Source organism: Antechinus flavipes, chromosome 3 (genome assembly GCF_016432865.1).
Source record: "Antechinus flavipes isolate AdamAnt ecotype Samford, QLD, Australia chromosome 3, AdamAnt_v2, whole genome shotgun sequence".
Classification (NCBI taxonomy): Eukaryota; Metazoa; Chordata; class Mammalia; order Dasyuromorphia; family Dasyuridae; genus Antechinus; species Antechinus flavipes.
In genome coordinates, this window is record NC_067400.1 from 598,867,536 (window position 1) to 598,875,035 (window position 7,500).

General features: G+C 40.6%; 1 protein-coding gene across 8 annotated transcripts in view; it reads right to left on the minus strand.

The window, feature by feature from the left end:
- Nucleotides 1-7,500, minus strand: part of CAMTA1 (calmodulin binding transcription activator 1) — a 1,246,754-nt gene that overhangs the window by 153,093 nt on the left and 1,086,161 nt on the right. The window contains exon 1 of one of the 8 annotated variants that reach the window (XM_051988659.1): nt 3,990-4,006. The exons of the other annotated variants lie outside the window; for them this stretch is intronic. The gene's annotated coding sequence lies outside the window, so the exon portion shown is untranslated. Of the gene's footprint in view, nt 1-3,989; nt 4,007-7,500 lie in introns of those variants that run through there. 8 annotated transcript variants of the gene reach the window in all.

The following is a 7,500-nucleotide window of genomic DNA, read 5'->3' on the forward strand; positions in this document are numbered from 1 at the left end:
CCTCTAAGTTTATGGTCCAATAATTCTTCCCAGCTCTAAATCAGGATCTAACATTCTTAGTAACCTCTGAGAAGAATCTCTGTTGTAGGAGAGAAGGAGGGGGAAGATAAGCATTTCTATAGCACCTGTTATATGCCAGGGATCATGCTAAGTAAGTTTTTTCCAAATATCCCATTTTATCCTCATAACAACCTTGCAATAGGCTCTGTTATTATCTCCTTTTAAAGGAATAACTTTAAAAGGAATAAAATGATAAAGGAAACTGAGGCAAGCAGGGGCTAAATGACTAGCTCAGGGTCACAGTACTGGTGAGTATATGAATTGTGATTTGAACCCAGGTCTTCCTGCTTAATACTTCCAGATCAGCACCCTATCTGATGCCAGCGAGCTGCCCCAATCAATATATGCTTGGACTTGGAATCAAGATGACCTTGGCATTCAGAGCCTTCATGTATTATTGTTGTTGCCGTTATTATTATTATTGCTACGGACAAGCCATTTGAACTCTTTATGATTCAGTCCTCACCTGTAAAATGGAGATGCTACCTCTAATATCTACCCCATGTGGTTGTGGTCTAGTTGAGTGAGCAAAGCTCTTTGCAGACACAAACGCTACTTATTTCAATATTCTAATGGCTCTGTGACCTCAGAGTTGGAAGCAGCCTCCAAGGATGGCCATCAACATCTGCCCGGGGCCAGTGCATCCTGGAGGACTCTCAGCTTTCCACTAGCAGCCAACTCAACACTTGGCTGCCGTTCCATTCTCTCGCCCTCTCCTCTGGCCACTCCTCGTCCTGGCTAGGGAACTGCCCCAAGCCCAGCTCTGGCTGAGACCCTCCCCCCGCCCCTTTGCGGCTGGACTCTCCGCCCCCCGGATTTGCTGGACGCCATCCTTCCTGGGCTGGAGCTCCCTCATCTGACAGGAGAAGGCTGAGGCAGGACCACGGACAGCTCCTCCCAGATACCCCAGGGAAGGAGGTTGGCCATAAAATGTGAGTCCTTTGACTCAGGAGCTGTCTTTTGCCTTTCCTTGTTTCCTAGTGCCCAGTACATCACAGGAGCTTGATAAAAGTTTATTAATTGACTGAGAGCGGGAATTGTGTACCAGAAGAGTCTCCCCTTTCTGACTGGACTCCAGCTTAGCATAGCATGAGAGGCAAGGAAGGAGTAATGGTCTACAGGCACTCCAGAACCAGGGAAGCCTTCACATGACTCTTTCACCAATCCAGGACTGCTGCGATGATGGTGGTGGTGGGGTCTATGATAGCAGGTTCATTACGTAGGGTAATACTACCCTAGACATTGCTCTGTGGGTATTAGGAAGGGTGCAAATGATCATGGGAGCATAGCATTAAAGCTGGAAGAAACCACAGTGATTGTCTACACCAAATTCTTCATTTTATAGATGAGGAAATAGGCTGAGAGGGAAGACACTTACCTAAGATCACCCAGGCAGTAAGGGTCAGGTGAAGAGTTTGAACCCAGGTCCTCTGGTTCCAAAGTCAGTGTATTTTCAGGGACCTCAGAAGACCTCTAGTCTGAGCCCTATTATTTTACAGCTGAGAAGATTGAGGGCCCAGGAAGGAAAGGGACTTGCCAAAAATTACACAGGTAAGGGGTAGCAGAGCAGGGATGCAACCCAAGTCTTCCCGATGCAATGAAAAGACCAGCAGACTTGAAGTCAGAGGCCTTTAGCTGATCATTCAATATGGCAGCCAAGTAAAGCTAAAAGTGCTGTGGACATGACCCCACTTGGGACTTTGGGTCAGTTCTGAGGCCCACAGCTTAGGAAGGACCATGAGGACTTGGAGAAGATCTAGAGGATGCAATAAGGTGACAAGAGGCCTTGAGTGCATGCTGTAAGAGGACGCACCAAAGAATCTGGAGATGTTTAGGCTGAAGAAGAGAAGACTTAGAGATCATGAGAGCTGCCTTCAAGTATTCAAGGGCCATCATGGGGCAAACAGAGTGAACTCTGCTGTTTGACCTCAAAAGGCAGGATGGGGAGTCATGGGTTGAAGTGGCTGATTTGGGTTGATGTCAAGAAAAACATCCCAATAATCAGAGATGTCCCAAGGTGAAATGGGCTGCTGTATATGGTAGTAGCTGCTTCCTCAGTTGCTGTCTTCAAGCAAAGATTAGATAACTACCTATTAGGTATAAGGGGAACATTTTTAAAAAATATGTTAATATCATGAATCTTTATTATATACATCTTTTTTTTTTTAAAAAAGGACACAGTAAATTTAACATGTTACTTTCAAAACTATCCTGCTTGTCTGTGTCTCTTAACTTCCTTCTATTCTGAGTGTTTTAAAAATGCTTCAATGACCTTCTTTTGTTTTTTCTTCTTCTTTTGGCTACATTATCACTAACTCTGTTGCCCCACTCCCTGCAAAATAAAACACAGTCTTCCCAAATAAAAAACAAGCAAACTGCAACTCTGGCACCAATGGAAACAATAAGCATGTCAAACAAAACAATTCAACACATTTGCCAAAAATCCACGCCTCATTCTGCACCTTGAATCTATCTATCACTTTCTGTCAGCAGGTGGGTACCATGCTTCATCATATACCTTGGGTCTATTATTCCTCTGTCAGCAGGTGGGTACCATATTTCAGCATGTATCTTGGATCCATCACCCCTCTGCCAGGAGATAGGAGAGAGGTACCAGACTTCATCATGCACCTAAGATCCATCATCCCTCCATCAGCAGGTGAGTACCATGCTTCATCATGCACCTGGGGTCCATCATCCCTCTGTCAGCAGGTGGGTCCCATGTATCATCATGGCCCTGGGGTCCATCATCCCTCTGTCAGCAGGTGGGTCCCATGCTTCATCATGCACCTTGGGCCCATCATTCCTTTATCAGCAGGTGGATAGCACATTTTATCATGTACCTAAGATCCATCATCCCTCTGTCAGCAGATGGGTACCATGCTTCATCATCCATTAGATGGGATCCTTTTTAAGGTGCAGGTTGGATTAGGTGGCTGCTTCCAACTCTGGAATTCTGGGACTTTATGAATAAGGTTCACATCATAGGATCATAATATCACAGATTTAGAACTGGGAGGACTCTTAGAGACCTACCAGTTGAACACCCCCTTCCCAATTTATAGATGAAAAAACTGAGGTTTGGAGAGATGGAGTGACTTGTCCAGGCTCACATAGCTAGTAAGTATCAGAGGTGGGATTAGAACGCAGCTCTTCCTGACTACAGGTCCAATGCCTTATACACTGTGTCATGCTGTCTTTGTACCCTCAAAGATAAGGTGAAGTCCCACTTAGTTGGGAGTTGGAGAGGAGGAGGGGCTGGCAAATGCTCGGGTATAGGAAGGAAATCAGCTTTTGCTTTTTAGGTGGGGAGATGCTAGTGTAGGTTAATTGCAATTTAGCCTGAAGGGAAAACATGAATTTGCAGAACAAACTCAGATCCTTCTTCCCAGGAACACTAACCAATACAAACAAAAATCTCCAGCAAGCCTATCCCCCCAAATTAGATTTCAGCATCTTTTCTCTGGGGTAAGAAGTTCAGAAAAGGAATTTTGGTTGGAAACCAGGCCTTGACCAAGACAGCATACAAAGACAACTGAACCTGCCTCATCTGCTTTCCAGAATAATGAGAGACATACTCTTAATGGCATTAATTATTGGAGTGATCTGAGAAATCTAGTAAGGAATCAATGGGAACGGCAGTGAATTCTCCACAGTCTTTCAGGATCAGACATCTACCCCAACCCCAAAACAACAAAAAAGGAAAATAAGATAAAATAAAGAAATGCTTTTGAATCAAATATGTAGCCTCTTGCAGCTACAGACTTCCTGGACAGAATGAGCAGCAATAATGATTTCCCAGAAGGGCTTCTCCCACCCAATCCCTCCCAAGAGACTTTAAACAGGTTTTCTCATCAAACACAGACTACAGAAACAATCCAGGGTTTAGAGTCAGGGGTCTAGGTTCATACCCCCACTCTGCTACTTACTAGCTATGTGGCTTTGGACAAGCTGTTTCCCATCTCTCTGGGGTTCAGTCTCCTCATCTGTAAAATGAGGGGGTTGCAAAAAACTATTAAACTATGCATAATTTTTAACCCAACTATACAACTATTAGGTCTATATCCCAAAGAGAACAAAGGAAGAGGAAAAGGACCCATCTGTACAAAATTGACAGCAGCTCTTTTTTGTGTTGGCAAAGAATTGGAAACTGAAGGGATGTCCATCAACTGGGGAATGGTTGAAAAAGTTATGGTATATGAGTGTGATGGAATATCCTTGACCTGTAAGAAATGATAAAGGGGATGGTTTCAGACAAACTTGGGAAGACTTGTATGAATTGATGCAAAGTGAAGCGAGCAGAACCAGGAGAACAATTTATACAGTAACAGTAAATTTGTAAATAAAAACAATTTTGAAAGATTTAAGAACTCTGTTCAACACAATGATCAACCACAATTCCAGAGGATTCACAAAGAAACATGCTGCCTACCTGCTGACAGAGAGGTGATGGTCTCAAAATGCAGCTTGAAGCATATATACATATATATTATATATGCATATATGTATTTTTGTACCTACTTGTACATATATGTGTATATAGAGATCTCTCTCTATATCAATATACACATGCATATGTATTTGGATGTGTCTAATATGGGAATTAGTTTTGCTTGACTAAAATTTTTATAATGATTTTATTTTTCTTGCTTTCAGGGGGAGGTGGAAAGGAGAGAATTCAGAACTGTAAATAAAATAAAATTTAATTAATAAATAATGATAATAAATGCTTATTTCCTTCAAAATATAGAATGAAGGAACTAGATTGAGCTACCATCCCTTCTGGCTTTCAGTGTGGTCCAAGGCCAAATCAACATTTAATAAGCATCTATGAATTTTCCTTAGAGAACTCATATTTAAAGAAAAGGAAGTTTGTGTGTAGATAGTCTTTGCATAGGAATGCTTTTGGTCAGATCACCCATGTAGAGTTTGGTTTTAAAAATACCATCACCATTTTATTTTAAGGGTTAAGTGAGATCATTGTTGCTAAGTACTTTATAAACCTTGAAGCTCTATATAAATGCTAGCTGTTATTATTAAATATTAAATAATTACAATAAAATAAGTTGCCATCTTGTTATCAACACCACTATCACCATTATTGTTGTCTTCATCATCATCATCATCATCATCATCATCATCATCATCTTCCCAGCTTGTTCCACAAAAGGTTTTCTCTATTTGATCCTCACTGGTAACCTGGACTTCACTCCTGTGTTCCTTGGCTTAGATAGATAGACTTTGTTTTATTTTCTATATAGCCCAAGCCTCCACTTCTTGCATATTTCCCACCATGCCACTGTTGTACACCCCACCCTTTCCATCCTATCTTTCCTATATGGATTATCTTTTTTTTTCTATTAGAATGTAAGTTCCTTGAGGGAAAGAATTATATGGCTTGTTGTCTTTGTGTCTACATTGCTTAGCACAATACCTAGGACATAGTAAGTATTTAATAAGTATTCTACATTTATTCATCCCATTCACTCATCTATCCTTCTATCCACTCATTTATCATTCTATCTATCTATCTATCTATCCTTCTATCCATCTCTCTTTCTATCTTTCTTTTTTCTTTCTCTCTCTTTCTCTGTCTCCCTTTTTCTTTCTCTCTCTCTCTCTCTCTCTTCCTCTCTTTCTTTCTTTCTTTCTTTCTTTCTTCTTGGATATATCTATCTATATGCTCTTTATCTTACTACCTCTGTCTACCTAATTTATCCATCTTTCTATTATAACCCGTCCATCTGGGAGGATGCATAGTGAGAATGAAGGATTACTAATGGACAGTGTGAGTAGCCCATTAGTATCCTTGCAATGTCAAGATCAATTGAAATAGTCTCCCATCATGATGAATGCACCCTCTGTAGTGAACTTATGGTAGCAAATGGATGAGAATTATATAACATGGGCAGGCATGGATGGGGTACAATCTGCATCAATGGAGGCAATAACCATATTGAGGAGACCACATATACAATGAAATAGAATAGGTATCATGTTATTCTAAAAATAGACTAAATAAGGTTTCTATAGAATCTGAAGCTTAATTTTCAGTCTCTGGCTGTTTGTCTCTTCCAAATACATCTCATTTTAGTAAGTATAAATTAAATTTGTACCTATATATGTGCCTATAACAATGTGTTAATCTCAACCCAAGGAAACACTTAATCAGGGCTTCTAACATCAATATTATTGGGTAGTTCTTCTACAAAAGGACTATGTGTCAAAGAGAAGGGACTCCAAAGAGGATTTATTTTATTACATCTCAAGTTTTGGAAGCAAGTAGTTGTATTTTTTCATTTTTGTTAGCTTCATTGCCCAGCATAGAATCTGTATACAGTAGGTACTTAACAAATATTTGTTGAATTAAATTAAATCACAGATTTTGGGGCAATTGGAGCAAAGCAGCCTGAAAAGTCGTGGAAGAGAGACATGGAACTTTTAGGTCCAAATGGCAGGTCTTGCTAAGGAAAATTTGGGAGAATTTTGGGATTTGGGAAAATTCTTTGACCCTTGACCTCAATTAAATGGTTGGTTCATTCAAACAGCAGTATTGAGTTTTTTATCCAGTGACTTTGGAAATTTAAAAATTCTTCTATTGGCCCAGTCTGGAATTCAGAAGGTCCTGAAAGAGATTTTTACTTTATGGTTAAGTATCCTGATATCTTTTTTTTCAACTCTTTTCTCCAAACTCCCTCAATTTAGGTCCATAGAAATATTGGTGACTTTGATAGACACCTCCCATTTCTCCTAAATTTGGTAGAAATTTAAAAGAATCCTATTTCCTTTCATTGCAAAATGTTCCAGCAATACCGATCTCACCAATAACAGATCACGTTTCTATAGTACTTAGGGGCTTTCAAAGTGCCTTCCATATATTATCTAGCTTGATTCACTGATAACTCTTCTCATTGCCAATTCTGAATTAAAATAAATGAAAACAGAAAAAATATTAATAGGTGGGGGAATATTTAAAGATGAAAGTGGACACATTCCAGGCCCATCGCCTAGAAATTACGTCTGTTTGTTTTCCATACATCAGACAGGAACTGGCAAGCTTGGAAGTAAGACCTTAGATGTTGGAGAACCTGTGTTGGATCCTGCTTTTGTCTGTTGCCAACCCCGTGATCTCGGGCTGGTCTCTTCTGTCTCTTCGTCAGAGGAGGTGGGTTAGGTCTCAGCCCTGCCCCTTGCTGTCTTAGGGCTTAGGCGAGGTGCTGAGTTTCCCTTCTGCCAAATGAGGGGACTGGATAAAATGGCTTCTGAAGTCTTTTCTAGGAACACATGTTTGAGTTCTGTGTGACCCTGACAAGTGATTGGGAGACTGCCTGTCCAAAGAGAAAGGTACAAAGTGGTCCAGCCCCATCCAGGCCTTCGTATGGTGTAGGAGAAAAAAATATTGCACTGAGATTTATGAGATCTGGATTCAAATCCTGCTTC